At 38.1% G+C, this 16,217-nt stretch overlaps 1 long non-coding RNA gene across 1 annotated transcript in view; it reads left to right on the plus strand.

Annotated features, from left to right (window-relative positions):
• The window catches only part of LOC106998584 (uncharacterized), a 58,316-nt gene extending 44,309 nt beyond the window's left edge, over positions 1-14,007 (plus strand). The window contains exon 3 of the long non-coding RNA XR_001445085.3: positions 8,150-14,007. This is a non-coding gene — a long non-coding RNA (uncharacterized LOC106998584). The remainder of the gene's footprint in view (positions 1-8,149) is intronic.
• The last annotated feature ends 2,210 nt before the right edge of the window (positions 14,008-16,217 follow it).

The following is a 16,217-nucleotide window of genomic DNA, read 5'->3' on the forward strand; positions in this document are numbered from 1 at the left end:
ATCCCAATGATTATATAATTTGTCTTTAAATTACATTAATAAAGAGCTTCCGTTACCTTTCTTGTAAAACTGTAGCCACAAAACAATAACTTACTATGAAGAACATAGATCTAAAACCAGACTTCTTACGTCAGCTGTGAAATCTTTGACAAGTTACTTAACTATTCTACTTCTTGGCTTTCTCATCAATGAAATGGATATGAAAACAATGTCTAGTTGATTGGACTGTTGTAAATTAAATGAAGTAACGTATGTAAAGTGATGAGAACAGTGCTTGGCATGGTTAATGTTATGTATATGTGATTATTATTCATTTAGTTAGTTAATATTTATTAAGGATTTACTGTTTTATCATCTACTAATATGCATCATCTTTCTATATTATTATTATTATTATCTTTTATGGGAAACAATTCTGTAAGGAAGGAAACCTGACTACAAGCTCTCACTGTTTATTTCCCCACAGTGAAGAATTAGAATCTGATGAAAATGTGCTCAGATGTAGCAAAAGGTTTAGTATAAACACTTTAAAAAAATGTAAAGGGCAGTATCTGGACTTTAGTAAGCACATACGCAATGAAATATTAGTTTGACCTTTTCAAGGCAGAAATGAATATTTATTGGAACAATAATATTTCAAAATATATTATTGTGTTTAAAAATAGATTATAACACAGCAGGTACAGAATATTTCCACTTTTTAGTAAAAACGTAATGCCTATGGATGCAAAAATAATCAGCATTTTGATCTTTAAAAAGTTTATTTTATTTTATTCAGATGGTAAACATATCACCAAGAGTAAAGTTCTATGTCAAATTGCATTTTTGTCCTCATTTGGTGAAATGTTTATATGCAAATAATACTTTTACATTTTATGTCTTATACAAAGAAAATGAAACTATAATTTTATGAGGATCACCTAAGGTAAAAAATGAAAATGGTCAAACGTTGGAATTCAATTTAAAATACTATATTTTTGTTGTTGTTGAGAAATGGCCAAATCTTGTTTTCTGGCATGAGGGTCAAAGATCCCAGGATAGATTATTTTGGTCCCTGTTATAGCCACATCTCTCTCTTTGATTGGAGTTAAGTAAAACCCAGGAATTATTTTATGACCTTCCCTATTGCAGTAAAGACATTGGTGTGAGGCATATCGACTTTGTGCTCCATCCAAGGCATTTCATTTCTGATGCTCAAAGTGGATTTTGTCAGAAATAGAAAATTATTTGCCCAATTCAAAGACTTTTTAAAAAACAAACAAAACTAGCATATTTATAGGCCAGATCCTCCCTCTCCCTTCCCTGAGATGTCCATGTTATTTAGATTTGGGCCACCAGCCACTGTCTTTCGGACTTTGAATCTTGAGGAAGGATTAAGAGGGAAGTGGATGGATGGAGGGCTCGCTGTTGCAGTGGAATTGGGCTGGCCTACCTATCCTGCCTGGCTCCCAGCTCTGTGGGAACGCTGGGTTCCTAACTATTTTCCCAGCCTGATCCTCCAGCTTCCCATCATTTCTGCGAGACTCTATATACCCCCATTCAATACTCCTTCCACCTTTTTTTCCTTATGATAATCAGAGTAGGTTTCTCTTTCTTGCAAACAAGAACTTTCATTGATGCAATAAATTTCAAAGCTTGGGTATAAATAAAAATCAACATTTTACCCGGAATTATCAAGGTGACCAATAGGAACCAGTTGTAGGGTGACGCAACCTTTAAATAATGTTTTATTTGAAGGTATTCTAATAGCTATTGGGAAGCCATATCAACTATAGGCTTCTGTAGGATCTAACAAATAAAATTTGCCCAAACGTGTTTGCTTTTGGCAGTCATCTCTAAATCAGCCAGTGATGGCACATACTGTAACTCGATACTGTATTTTCAGAATTTGTGCTGCCATTTGGGAATCTGAACTTTGACATTATTGGAATGAGCGATTCTAATGTTTTGGGAAGGTGGGGAAAGGTAAATCAACAGGCATGTAATTGGTTTCAATACTGTGCTTTTCAAAAGTGAAATGTTTGCAATGGTGTTATTAGCTGAGATACTGTAGATAGTTTTACATGTCGGGAACAATTAACACGTGTCCTGTGGGTCTGATTACTAGCGTTAAGGAAGTTCTGCTCTGTGTAAACCCCAAAGTAAAGCCTCCAGGAAAGTTAAAGGTCCCTGTTCTACCATTAAAATGGGAAAGTAATGTGCCCTTTTTTGATTGACTATAAACTTTGACTTGTGGGACTTTGTTCTCCAAGGTGAAAACAAACATGAGTACAAGACAAGTTGTTTTCCTTAAAAATTCGACCTTTAGCAGAAACCCTGTATCAGAAAATTTCTTAAAATAAAACTAAATCACTATTGCCGTATGGCTAACATGGGAAAACAACAAGTTAAAAAGTTAAAGTGGCAATTTTCCTTAAAATAGAGCACAGAAAAAATTTTGCGTGTTTAGGACATTGCCCAGAAGACTGATAAATTTGATATTTGATATGTGAAACTGTTGGAGGCATTGCATGAAAAGTTGTAATTATAAAAGATTTTAGGAGTAATTAAATGATTGAACGTAAATTTATGAGACATCCTGGTTTTTATGTGTCATAGATCCTTGAAATACAAAAGTAATTAGGTGAGATTCACACAAACACAGTAAATTAAATGTATTACTAGTAATGTAGAGTAATATTCGGATTCTCCATTATATGTGAGTAGAAAGAGAGTCGTAAACCTGGCCTTCTGCTCCCAGCTTCTTTCCTAACACCAAGTAACTAACCCGAGGCCCAGTTTCTTCACATGTAAAGTGAAAAACATGGACTAAAAGAGTTCAGTCTTTCTATAAGTGCTGGGAAACTCCACGATCCTAAAGTTAATCTTTTAATAAGTTGAATCTTATTTGTTATTTATTTTTATTTTTTTTCTCACTCATGGACTCAGGCTACAAATATGTTTAATCTTTTGTGTAGCTTTTTATGTTTTTTTTTTTTCTCAAGATGAAGGAGAAAAGGAACGGAAAGAAGTGTGAGGTTAAAGTAGACAGTAGAATCCAAAGTGCCTTGCCTCTGAGTGGATTTAGGAAGGCAGAACCCCCCTCCTCTATATCCTTCCAGTCCCCAAAAGACAGGTGAGGGACATTGCTCCTCTAGCAACCGTCACCCAAAGCAAAGAGTAAGTCTCTTCATACCACAGGGAAACTCTGGTGTCAAAATGGAAAGTGGTGGGCTAAAGAAGTGGTTTCTGCCCATGTCACAAACAGCCTTGTGGCTCTGAACAAATTCCGTAGCCTCGGTAGGCCTGTTACCTTCCATAGCGGAGGGACAGCTTTCTAGCTCTTTCTTTTTTTCATCCAAAGAACCTGTGTTTTGGGTATAATGACCTAACTTACCTAGTATTTTGAGGTTAACTTTTCTTTAATTTGTCAAAAATATTATCATTCCAAGTGAAAATTGAGATAGCTCCAAAGCTGAGACCAAGTTTGTCATTTTTAAATCCCCACAGGCCAGCGCTGGACCTTCCCTCCAAGAAAGGAAAGAAAAGAGCGAGACGCATAGTCAAGCAGATTGTTAAAGCTGTGGGAAGATAGAGAGATTAGACATTTTTCTACCAAAAGCAAGAAAGTTGTAAGAGGAAAGTGAAGAAAAAAAAGAAAAAAATTAGAGACAAAGGGAAGAAGTGGGGGAGGAAGAAGGAAATAGAGTAAGTGCAGCCCCTCCTGGCCAGCTGTCTTTGAAGTGAGGCCAGAACTACCGCAAAGGATTGTGGGAGACAAGGTCAAGAGAAAAAGTAGATGGAGACCCTTTGCTCAGAGGTTAATAGTTATGTGTCAGAAGTGTTTTATCAGAGTAAAATGCCCTGTGCATTTTTAGATACTTTTTAGAGGAGTAAACCAATTCTGTGGAAGTTTCCCAAGGTCCTTAGGAAAGAGGAGTTCTATGGTTTATAACCTAAAAAAAAAAAAAAAGATATTTTGGAATTAGAGAATCTGTTTTAATTAGCAATAACAACAAACTATGGAAAAGGCCTGGTATTTCATATTTAAAATGGGTTAAAAAGAAACTAGTTTTGTTTTTACTTTGGGATGCAAAGGGTGGGCGAGTGAAGCCGCTGATCGTGATGGGGAGAGCCTGTTAATTGCTCACCAGCATCTGCTCTGTTTCTACAAGTTCTGTGCCATGTAGCCCTGTAAATTATGAATGAGAAAGATGATCTTTGCTCTTCTTAGGACTTCTGACTCCTAAGCCATGCTAGACAAAGGTCATAGCTGAGGTGAATTTAAGTTAGCTTTGGCAAAACCCATTTTCTTGTTCAGATAGCTGAATAGATGGTTGTGCAAAATTAGCAAGGGTTACTATGGAAACATTAAGAAAGTTTACCGAAAGTGTAGCAGACAGTAGCTCCAGCGATATTTCCTTGAATGAGTTATCCAAAGGGCTTCAAATCATAGGTTCCAGGGAGATAGTTTTTTGTTTTGTTTTGTTTTTAAAATAAGAATACCAAACATTTCCTTTATGTTTGGCAGATTTCTTTGTGTGAAAGTGATGTGGTCGAGTTTTTACTTGTGTAGCTCTCCTGGAACATGCTGCCACGCAGCCACTCACATGATTAAGAAGGCTCGCAGGAAACCTCCACCTCTGACTGTTTAATTTACCAGGACTTTTAAAAGCAAGGCTGATAAAATTCATAAATTTATCACATCTCTAGCTGTTGATGACACTCATCAAGTCTGTTCCTGAAACTCTTCGGTTCTGTGCTTTTGTAAAGCGGGGTCACTGATGACAAACTTAATGCAGAACGATCGAGTCGTAACTAACTTTTAAATGTTTCCTTGAAGGTTAAGACCAGAGGATCTGAATAAAAAAGTAGCAGGATCCTTGCTCTGATCTTTCCTGACATTTCCCAAATCCACAAGGCAGAGGGCATGGTGCAGGGTTGGAGAGTAAACTGTTCCATACTCAACTCTCAATGAGGAGCACTGGCAAGCTAGTTTTTGCAGGCAGGTAAAGAAATAAACACACACACATTATGCCACTATTATTTTATTTGCCTGTGCATGTATTTTTAATAAGCTTATCAAAAACACATATCTGCAAGGAATACTTAAGAGCACAGGTGTAATAAATAATCATATAATTGCAAACTGCTGAGATGCAAATTTCTATTGTTTGATGCATTTAAAAAAATGCTGTCATTCTTCTAGCTTTTCCCAGTATAGTTGTTATATAAAGGAACTGATTTAATTTTTTTTAGGATTATGAAGATGGTTGGAAGCCTGTCTAAGATTATGTTGCCTCCTCTTTTAATTGTTGGTCAACATTTCAAATAGAATGCAATATATTACGTGCCTGATGACAAGCAAACTGCATGTTTCTTATAGGATGGATAGTTAGTTGTCTTTGTAAAACCAAATATCATTCTCTAAAAAGCAGGTCAGGTAATGCTAGCCTTAGTTAATAGCTGGGGTACCTTGAGTACCTCTCAAATCAATAATGACAGAGGTAGCCTGATAGCAATTTATGAACCACAGTCCTCTTGGGAAACATATTTCAAACCATAACTTCATCTAAACTGTTTATCGGCTAAACTTGCTCAAATGTATGAAGTGTCAAAAAGTTTCTTTGACATTAGGCTTGTTATTGTCCTTTGATTTATGCACTTAAGCAAAATGTAGTAAATAAAAAGATTGTTTGGTGGTTTAGTATTTTAAGGAAATGATTAGAAACATTTGCCAGTGCTATTCATTTTATACAGTTTTTCTTTCCAAATTACAAAAATAGTGTTTCAATTCAGTGAATGGCTTCACCATAACAAAATCTTAAATGATCATTATAGGAAGTGGAAATGCTGATGAAGTTACTATGAAATAGTTTAAAAACTGTGAAGTAAATATGTAATGCTCATATATAAAGCATTTGTCTCTCTCCTTTAATTTCATTTGCCTGGCAGTTTACAAAATGTCCCATTAATAATCTAAGGCATATTTATGGTTGTGAATTTACTTTATTAAAAACACGGTCATCATATCTTAGTTGGTTTTTGCAGAAACTTTCATATGAAAAAAACAAAGGGCCATTCTCTTAGAAAGCATCCTTAAAGAAAATTATTGGGCTTAGACAAAACGTTTTGATTTGCTAGGAAATGAAAATATTGACTTTTCAGATTTCTTGATGATGGACTATTCTAGAGGTACAAAACGCCTCAAAAGTCAAACTCTAAGACAAATCTTTTAAACAAGATTTCATTTCAATATTGTAGTTCATGATTTTACATTTCATTTCAGCTTGAAGCTTTTCATTCTTACAATTGCTTAACCACATTTCAATATTAGGCAACTCTAGGCAGTTATAGATATATAATTATAATAGTAGGCCAAGTATTCCAAATGATTGCATTATGAGGTTTTAAAAGCTTATTTTTTAAAAACAGATATAAATGCAATTCACTTGCATATTGTAGGCAAACAAGAAACCTAATGGAGACAGATACATTTTAATGCATGAGTTTCTTATATGAGGCTTTATGTGTCCAATATATGTGTTTCTGAGTACTTAACTACTAAGCTGATGGGTACCATAAACAAAGTCACAGATACAAAAGAACAAATGAGTTCACAGATATCTATACCAGAATTGTTAACTTAGCAAATCTGTTTCCTTGAAAACAAGATATAGTGAATCTGCACATATTTAATGGAAAGTGGTTGCATTTACTGAAGAATTAGGAGAAATTACTTCTTAATGGAGCCAGAAGTTCTGATCTGCTATCCTTCAAAGAAAGACTGTTTCCCATGCTGGCCAAAATTCCTATGGAGCAACCTATGCCTATTGATAAGTTATCGGATTCCTCTCCGGAATCAGCTGGGCAGGAAGGATACAGAGAGAGGAGGAAGGGGAAGGGAGAGGAGATTCCAATAGTGGCCCCGTCTGATTGCCAAGGTAGGAGGGGGTGGAGAGTTGAGAAAGGAATAATAAGAGAGGTAAAAGGAAAGAGAACAGGAAAGAAGAGAAAAATCAAAAAGAAACAAAGCAGAGACCAAGCAGGGTGATAATGGCCATATAGAAAAGGCATCCTTGTAAATGGAACAACATTCCAGATCTCCAGGCTCATTAGAGTGGGGGATTGCTCACCTGGATTGCATGAACCTCTCAAGTCTCTGTACCCACTGAAATTGTATACATATTTTGGGAGTATGTATATGTGCATTTTTTTTTCTGCCTGGGGAAAGTGTCCTTTTCTTCGATCTGATTCACCAAGGGGTCCAAGACTCAATAAAATTTAAGAACTACTACTTTAGTGAGATTATACACAAATTGTAAAGACAAATGTCTTTAATGGAGACATTGAATGCTTAGGATTGACTGTACATAGTCCAAGAATGTTACCATCTAGTATTAAGTTGTATATTCTGGGAAGAGTATCCATTCTTTTGGACATGTAGAATGATAGCTATTCATTGAAACACTATTAAAATAATTTTTTTTTTTTTTTTGAGAAAAGGCCTCACTCTGTTGCCCAGGCTGGAATGCAGTGGTGTGATCAGGCTTACTGCAGCCTCTACCTCCTGAGCTCAAGTGATCCTCCCACCTCAGCCTCCTGACTAGCTGGGACCATAGGCACGTGCCACTATGCCTGGCTAATTTTTTTTGTAATTTTGTAGACACAGGGTTTCGCCATGTTGCCTGAGCTGGTCTTGAACTTCTGGGTTCAAGGGATTCACTAACCCAAGTGCTGGGATGGCAGGAGTGAACCACTGCCCTGGCCTTCAACCAAATACTATTGATTGACCATTTGCACTATGTTAAGTCAGCATTTTTCTCATTGAGTGCCCTGGGAGTGTGGAGAAACAGTGTGGTACAGGGGAAAGGGCATTAATTTGGAGCCAGATATTTCTGGGACTCAGGTACTATATGGAATTCAAACTAGTGGAGTGAAACTAGGAGGGTGATGTGGCCTCCTTAACTCTGGGTCCTCTTCTGTAAATGAAGAGGATGATCATTACTTCATAGGGCTGTTGTAGAAATGAAAAGAAATGCAATATTAGCCTACATTTATTGGATACTTACTCTCTCTCATTCACTATGATATGTTTTCTATGCTTTATGTAATTTAATCTTCTCAACAATTTTATGAGATTGATGTTATATTTATTTCTATTTTACAGATGGGGAAATTGAGGCAGAGAAGCCAAGGCATGTGCTAAAGGTCATGCAGGCTATGAATGGAGCTGGAATGTAAACGCAGGCCATTTGACTCCAGAGCCCATGTTCTTGAATCCTTAGAAAGACAGCAGCAACACACCGGGTGCAGCAGCTACTTAGTTGGAGTGGCTGACAAGGTTGGCAGAGGATCCCCTTCCTCCCATGGAGTGGCTGCCATGACACTGCGTGCACTGAAGCTGCTCCTATTTCTGAAATATGTATTGTTATTTTTTTCCCTCCATGTTGAACATTATACTCTTCTGTTCTTTCATACTCTCTTCTTCCCTTCCAGATGAATTCTAGGGATTTTATGAATCTGTAATTCTAAGGGAGAAAGGATAATAAGAATTGTAATGTGAGTGTCCAAAAAAACCCTAATTTCCCATCACCTACACATAGCTGTCTCCTAGATGCTCCAGGAAAAATTGTGACTTTCCAGATACCTGGTTTCCCTCTTCCCTCCCCTCCCATCCCCTCTCTCCCTTTCCCTTTCCCTTTGGCTTCCGTTCTCTTCCCCCTTTATTTCTGGATACCTGGTTTTCTATCAGAATGAGATCTAATACTCACAAGTATTATCCTAGCAAAACAGAATCCCACATACTCAACACATCTTTAAAAAACCCCTAGAACTGGCTGGGCGTGGTTGCTCACGCCTGTAATCCCAGCACTTTGGGAGGCCAAGGCGGGCAGATCACAAAGTCAGGAGATCTAGACCATCTTGGCCAACGTGGTGAAACCCCGTCTCTACTAAAATACAAAAAATTAGCGGGGCATGGTAGTGCGCGCCTATAGTCCCAGTTACTCCGGAGGCTGAGGCAGGGGAATTGCTTGAACCTGGGAGTCCGAGGTTGCAGTGAGATGAGATTGCACTACTGGACTCCAGCCTGGCAACAGAGTGAGACTCCGTCACAAACAAACAAACAAACAAACAAACAACCTAGAACTGTACAATTTTTTTTTTTTTTAAGTTAGCCAACTATCTGTGGGCAATTACATAATGTGTGTAGGCATTATATGACTTTGTGCTTTACATTCAAAGAAAGTTCAAAACTTTTCCTCTTTTGGAGTGTTTTCCTTTTCCCCCAAGGGATCTGGGTAATATTGATGTGTTTAATGTATTCAACTCCTAGAAAATCACATATATAAAAATGTAAGTTTCTTTTTCTTTTAATCAAACCTCCTTTCTTTTTTGTTTTTTCTTAGTACTGTTCATGAACAAAATAGCCAGATCTGGACTTAAGGGAATCTTATTCAAAGTTTTGGGAGATTTGAAAAGATATGTCCCCATTGAAATAGAGCCTTGTTTTTTCTTCTAGGAGAGAATGATTTCCAGGAAGAGTGGGACACATATGGAAGGCCTTAGCTTATCTTCAGCGCCTCATATACCCGTTCTGGACTCCAGAAAGGCCATTGAGTGGGATTAGGCCTCAGAGATAGGATGTCAGTCCCAGTGAGGGATGGCCTAGAGCATTCTTTAATTTTTTCCTTGGGGTCACACATAAGAAACAATTTTCCAGCACTGATGAGTGTTATTAACAATGAGACGGGATAGAATTTTGTTTCCTCTATGGCCATGCGTCAAAAATAGAAAAGCTGTCTTTTCTCTTGAATGACTGAATGAGGCTCTGGGGAGGAAAAGGTGGGTTGGCAGATCTCTTAAAGGAAGCTTCTCCTTCTAGGCACTATTCTAAGGCTTAATACTTTAACTCCCTATATTAACCTAGTTAAACTAAAAAGTGATCCGAGTAATTTTATTTTTATTAAAGCTCAGATCAAAATGCCAGTCACATTGATTGAGAAAATCAAAGGAATCTTTGATGTGAGTGGTTAAATTGCTGAATTATTTCAGTCCTATACCCTCACAGCGTGAGTACCTGATCTGATAGACATCCTTGGAATTCCTTTTTTGTTTGAGACAGAGTCTTGCTTTGTCGCTCAGGCTGGAGTGCAGTGGTGTGATCTCGGCCATTGCAGCCTCCACCTCCCAGGTTCAAGCGATTCTCATGCCTCACCCTCCTGAGTAGCTGGGATTACAGACAAGCACCACCATGCCTGGCTAATTATTTTGTATCTTTAGTAGGATGAAGTTTTACCGTGTCAGCCAGACTGTTCTCAAACTCCTGGCCTCAAGTGATCTGCCTGCCTCAGCCTCCCAAACTGCTGGGATTACAGGCATGAGCCACCGTGCCTGGCTGAAATTCCATAATAAATCCCTCTATGTCTATTTCTTTTTCCAAATATAATTTTCTTCATTTCCAAACATCACCTTTTAAGAATCCAAGGATTTTTCCAGGCACAGTGGCTCATGCCTGTAATCCCACTGCTTGGAGAGGCCAAGGTGGGAAATTCATTTGAGGCCAGGAGTTTGAGACCGGGTGGGCAACATAGCGAGACCTTGTCTCTACAACATAAAAAAATAAAAATAAAACCCTAAGGAAATAATGGTGCCTCACTACCTTTCAAAGCTTTTGACCTTCAAGTCAGAAAATAAATTATTTTTAGGAAAGGCATCTCAACCTTATTTACAAATGAACTCTCTATTTGTCAAGAGCAACCTCAGTAAGGATAATAGGACTTCCCAGTTTGAAATACAGCATGAACATTTCTTCTCAGAGGCTCCTGAAAGACTAAGAATGAGATTTCTTGACTCGCCCTCCCTCAGCATCTTCTCTCACTCTCCTCCCTCCTTCTCAGAAGCTGTGTATGGCAATGGGCTATGTAACTGGGTTTCACTGGTGCCTGGTGGAACTTTTAATTCCTCCCTGTCAGCACATCCCTAGTCCACTTTCATAGTTTGGATAAGGACTGGATAAGCAGCTGAACTTCTGGGGACTTTTCCAAATGAAATTCAACCTTTAGACCTTTGGAGGTTTACCCAGTCTTCCTCACTACCCGAAGATGAGTTTGGAACAAATTTTCTCTTAATGGATTCTATTTGTGGGTAGGAGAGGTAATGACTGCTTTACTCAGAGTCATGAGCATAACTTCAAATAAGGAAAAAGCCATGCAGGAATGTGAGAATAGATGTGATCCTGACGAAGGTGTGTCTGAGGAGGTGCTGGGAGGTTCTGATCGGCTGTTGAAGGGAGATACTGTATCTCACGTGACAGAAGTCACCTCCTGACATCAGAGTTGCATTTGAGTGGTAATTTAAAAAATAATATAGCTGACAAGGAAATATGGAAGGCATTACATTGTAATACAGTGAAATGTATATACAACATTCAAGATCAATTACCGGGTACTGATTAGCTGGGAGAAAGGCAATAAGACTTTAAAAATAGAATTTGTAGAAATAGCACCCTGTCAAGGTGGGACTGACTATGCCTCCTGCTGGTTTGTTGCAAGGAATTCTTTTTTTTGGAAAATCTCGTTGAATTGCGTGACTTGTGAATCTGGCTCTAGAACTGTTAATGTTGTAAAAATTGAAAGAGGACTATTTAAAAATACCAAGATATCTTTTAAAATTCCCATTTTTAGCACAGCTACTTGTCATTAAAATAAATCATTCCATTTCTGTTTGTCCAGGTTACTGCTTTCACAGCAGGGCCAGGGCTATGGTGAAGTGTAGGAGGTGTGCAGGCCCCTTCACTGTAGCCATGGCTCTGTTTCATGCCACATGTGCTATTTAATAAGTGGTTAAGCCCCAGATATGCATGCAAACATGGTGCATCTCCATGTATTGGTTTTGGTAATGTTGTAAATAATTGGGAGAATACATTAAAATTTGTTAATAATGCTCCTTTGGACTTAGTCTATTTTTTTTTTTTTTTTTTTAAGATGGACTTTTGCTCTTGTTGCCCAGGCTGGAGTGCAATGGCATGATCTTGGCTCATCGCAACCTCCGCCTCCTGGGTTCAAGCAATTCTCCTGCCTCAGCCTTCCTGAGTAGATGGGATTACAGGCATGTGCCACTACGCCCAGTTAGTTTTGTATTTTTAGTAGAAGTGGGGTTCTTCCATCTTGGTCAGGCTGGTCTCGAACTCCTTAGGTGATTCCAGTTCTAATTCCCCAGCAGAGTTGTCTTGGTTGTAGTGAGACATTTTTATCCATCCTGACCACAGCACTTGCCTCCATGCTCATGAAGCCCAGCATGTTACTGCTGTTCTGAATGTCTCTGCTTTGTGAGCGACATGTTTAATGAATTGGGAGTATCTGTACACATTGCATTCACTTAAAAAGGGAAAAATACCTTTTAACAGCTACAGAAATTCAATTTAGTTTATTTAGGAGGAAATGAGAGACTTGAATTGTAGGTGTGAAATCTTACAATCTTTCAGAATGATTTGGTTTGGGGGATGGTTGGAACTGCATGGAATTGTTTCAGCCAAAATAATTTTGTGAGCACATTCCCAAGCTCATGATCATGTTTTGATAAGAAAAATCCCTTTCTCCACAAGTTCTCAGGTCCCGCTCATTGGCCCCTGCCCTCAATTCTGGAACCTATGTTAGGCTGTTATGTGGCTCAGTTCTTGGAGATATGTTTTCAATTTGAGTCAACTTGATGAGAGAAAAATTACTAAAAAGTGGGAATGAGCTGTGAGGTGAACAGGGTTTTCCTATCAAAGTGGAGGTATTTTTAAAAGCATTTATTATTTCAAACTCAAACATTTATAGAAAGCCATGAGTGTGAAGTGTATGATTACCAGTTGCGGCTTGCTGCATTGAAAAATTCAAGTTCATAGGAAATATTTACTGAGGCTCTGGTTTGCAAGCAGTTTGTTCAAGAGAACAATTTGGTCCAGAAGGTGTGTCAGCTAAAAAATAGTTTACTAATATAGTAGTAACAGGCAATTAGGATTCATAAGCATCACCATGTCTGAGACATGATTTAAGGTCTTAGATGGAAAGAGTTCTGTTATTAAGAGAACAGAATTTACATGCTGTATCTGTGTAGGTCTTATGCATGTCAGAAGGGAGAAAACGACTCCTTCATTTTCCATTTTTATGAGCTCTGATGTAACACAGTTGTTTTTTTTGTCTGTGTTGAAAATGATGAATATAGTTCTTGGCACATTTGTTCCATAGTAAAGAAGAATTTAACGTACAAGTGAAAAACCTCTGCCTTTGACCATAGATTAAAGAGATGTTATATGGTGAAGATTACTTCCTAAGGAAAGGTTAGTTTTTTGTGGCACTTTCTGAAAATTTGTTTGGGACATATACAATTCTTTTTTATAAGTTCTGGAGGTCTGAGGAAAATGCACTTAATCACGTTAGATGAGAACATTTCTTTTTGTGTGAATTGAGTTCTTATCAAGGTTCTGATGTTTTTTCTCACGTATTTGCCCTGGGGTTCATCTCAATACAATGCATTTGTGTACTATTGAATAAAAAGCAGGCTGCAACAGTATTTATTATATATGATCCTATACACATGTAAAATTTTGTGTGTATGTGTGTGTGTGTCCACATGTGTATAAAAAACTATGTCTTTAAAGTTGTTAATAGTTAACTATGGGTGGTGGGTTTTAAGTGATTATTCTTTTCTTTGTATAAGTTTTTTTAAATAGTGCACAATTTTCTTTTGTTGTTATGAAAGGTGTCATACATTTGAAAGAGGACATATGTACAGTTTAAATGATAATAACATAGTGAATACCCACTGCTTAGCTGAAAAAAATAATATATTACTCTGTTACAGAAGGCAAGCCTTCCTTCCGCCCCTGCCTCTGTCATGGAGGTAGCTATTTGCTTGAATTTTGTGCTAATCATGTCTTTACTTTCTTATATAGTTTAGCCGGCTGTGAATGTATCCATAAAACATACACAGTTTTATTTTGATTGTTTTTGAACTTTAAATAAATGAAATCATACTGGATATATTCTTCTGTGACTTTTCCTTTTTTTTGCTTCTTATGTTTTGGACATTCATCCAAGTCAATGTGTGTATCTGATTTTTTTTCTTTGAATGTGAAAAATATTTCAATCACACACACAGATCAATCAATTTACAGTCATTTTGAAAAAGGAAAACCTCATATGTACATTTAAAAGTGCTGAAACAGTGCTGAAATAACCAGGTTTTTGTGAATGAAAATTTTTTTATTCCATTCATATATGTCCACATGTGGCTGGTATAACAGCTGCTTTCAGAATAATATTTTTAGGGATCACTGGCTGCACCCATAACAGAGAAATGCCTCCTTTTCCTGCCCCTGCCATTAAAACATGGTGTCTGAAATTCAACCATTAGCTATTTTTCCCTGAGGATTTTAGGAACTATCTTCCAAAAGAGAAATTGTGTCATGTGGCGATTCAACATGAGCTAGTTGAGCCAGTGATCAGCTTGAGTACCTTGACAGCGAAAGAGCAGGTCTTAAGGAGCAGAGGAAGGGGGAAGCTTTAGACCTTGAAATGTTTGGAGGCCAAGCTTCAGTATGGCACTGAAATGAGGACTCAGAATAAACAAGATATGGAATCAGTCTTAGTGTTCATCCACATACGCAGTGGAATACTATTCAGCCATAACATATTGCTGTCGTTTGCAGCAACATGGATGAATGTGGAGGCCCTTAAGTTAGGTGAAATAAGCCAGGCATGGAGAGAAAAATACTGCATGATCCCACTGATATGTGAAATCCAAAAAGTTGAGCCCACAGTGGCAGAGAGTTGAAGTGGTGGTTGCCAGGGGCCTGTGAGGGTGGGGAGAAACAGGCTTGTTGGTCAAAAGAGACATTTCAGTTAGTCAGAAAGAATTCAAGAGATCTATTTACCAGGTGGGGACCACAGGTAATAATAATGTATTGTGTATTTGAAAATTCCTAGGAGTTTTTAAGTGTTTTCACCATAGATAAATATGTGAAGTAATATGTATATTAATTAGTTTGATTGAACCATTTCACAACATATACATATTTCAAAACATGGAATTGAACACCATAAATATATAGAACTTTTATTCGTGTATTAAAAAGAGTTTGGGAATTCTAAAGGAAACCAAAGATGCAGTGAGGAGGCAACATCCAGGTGTATGTGATGCAGAGAAAGGAGTTGGGAAGGCAACACTTTAGTCACTTTACGACCGTGCCCATATGCAGTGACAAGCACTTCTTGAGTACCTAGTATATCAGGCTTTGTGGTAGGCATTAACAATTGAAAATATAAGAAGTAAGGCAGTCCCTTCTTTTAAAGAACTCTTGGCCTTGTGGAGGAATAAGATACACCAGCAGTCTTTGCTCCAGGTCCCAGATGATTATCGAGTGGGCACAAAAGAACAATGGACTGGTAGTAGGGGAGCCTTCAAAAAGGAGTGACCCTTGAAGGATGCATCTGGTGGGCACAGAAGGGGAGGTCATTTCCCTCAGAGGGAAGGCGATTTTCAGAGGTACGGGGTATGAGATTAAGGAGTCCAGCGACTTGCTGACACATGTGACTGGAGTGATGGGGCCATCCTGTACCACCAAAGTGATGGCTCTGCAGCCTGACCTTGTCACCCGCCCATTTGAAATCATGCCATACCTCTCCTGCACAGCACACATTATTACACTTGGCCTCAGTCCACCTCTCCTACTGTGCTTCTCAAATTAGTTTCCTTAAATGGCTCTCTGCATCACAACTTTCTTATTTATAAAAATAGAGAATGACATCAGAGCGCCTAAACTCAGCTTTCTGCTTTTTCCACAGAGATCCTGGCAAATGGGTGTTTCTTCTCAGAAAGGGATTTTTCTCCGTGACTGCAGTTGAATTACACAGTTGTATAAACATCCAGGTTCTTGTTAGTGTGGATGAACTATCCATGAAAGTTTTAATGCGGGAGTCTATGAGAACACCATTTAATCAATTGTCAAATATTTGAGTATCTATTGTGAGCACGGCACTGTATAACCGTTATGCCATGTATTAATCTATTGGAAAATAATTTGACCTTGCTTGTATAGTATTTTGTTTACTTTATTTTATTTTATTTTATTTTGAGACCGAGTCTCACTCTGTCACCCAGGCTGGAGTGCAGTGGCCGGATCTCAGCTCACTGCAAGCTCCGCCTCCCGGGTTCACGCCATTCTCCTGCCTCAGCCTCCAGAGTAGCTG

Source organism: Macaca mulatta, chromosome 5, assembly GCF_049350105.2.
Source record: "Macaca mulatta isolate MMU2019108-1 chromosome 5, T2T-MMU8v2.0, whole genome shotgun sequence".
Taxonomy (NCBI): Eukaryota; Metazoa; Chordata; class Mammalia; order Primates; family Cercopithecidae; genus Macaca; species Macaca mulatta.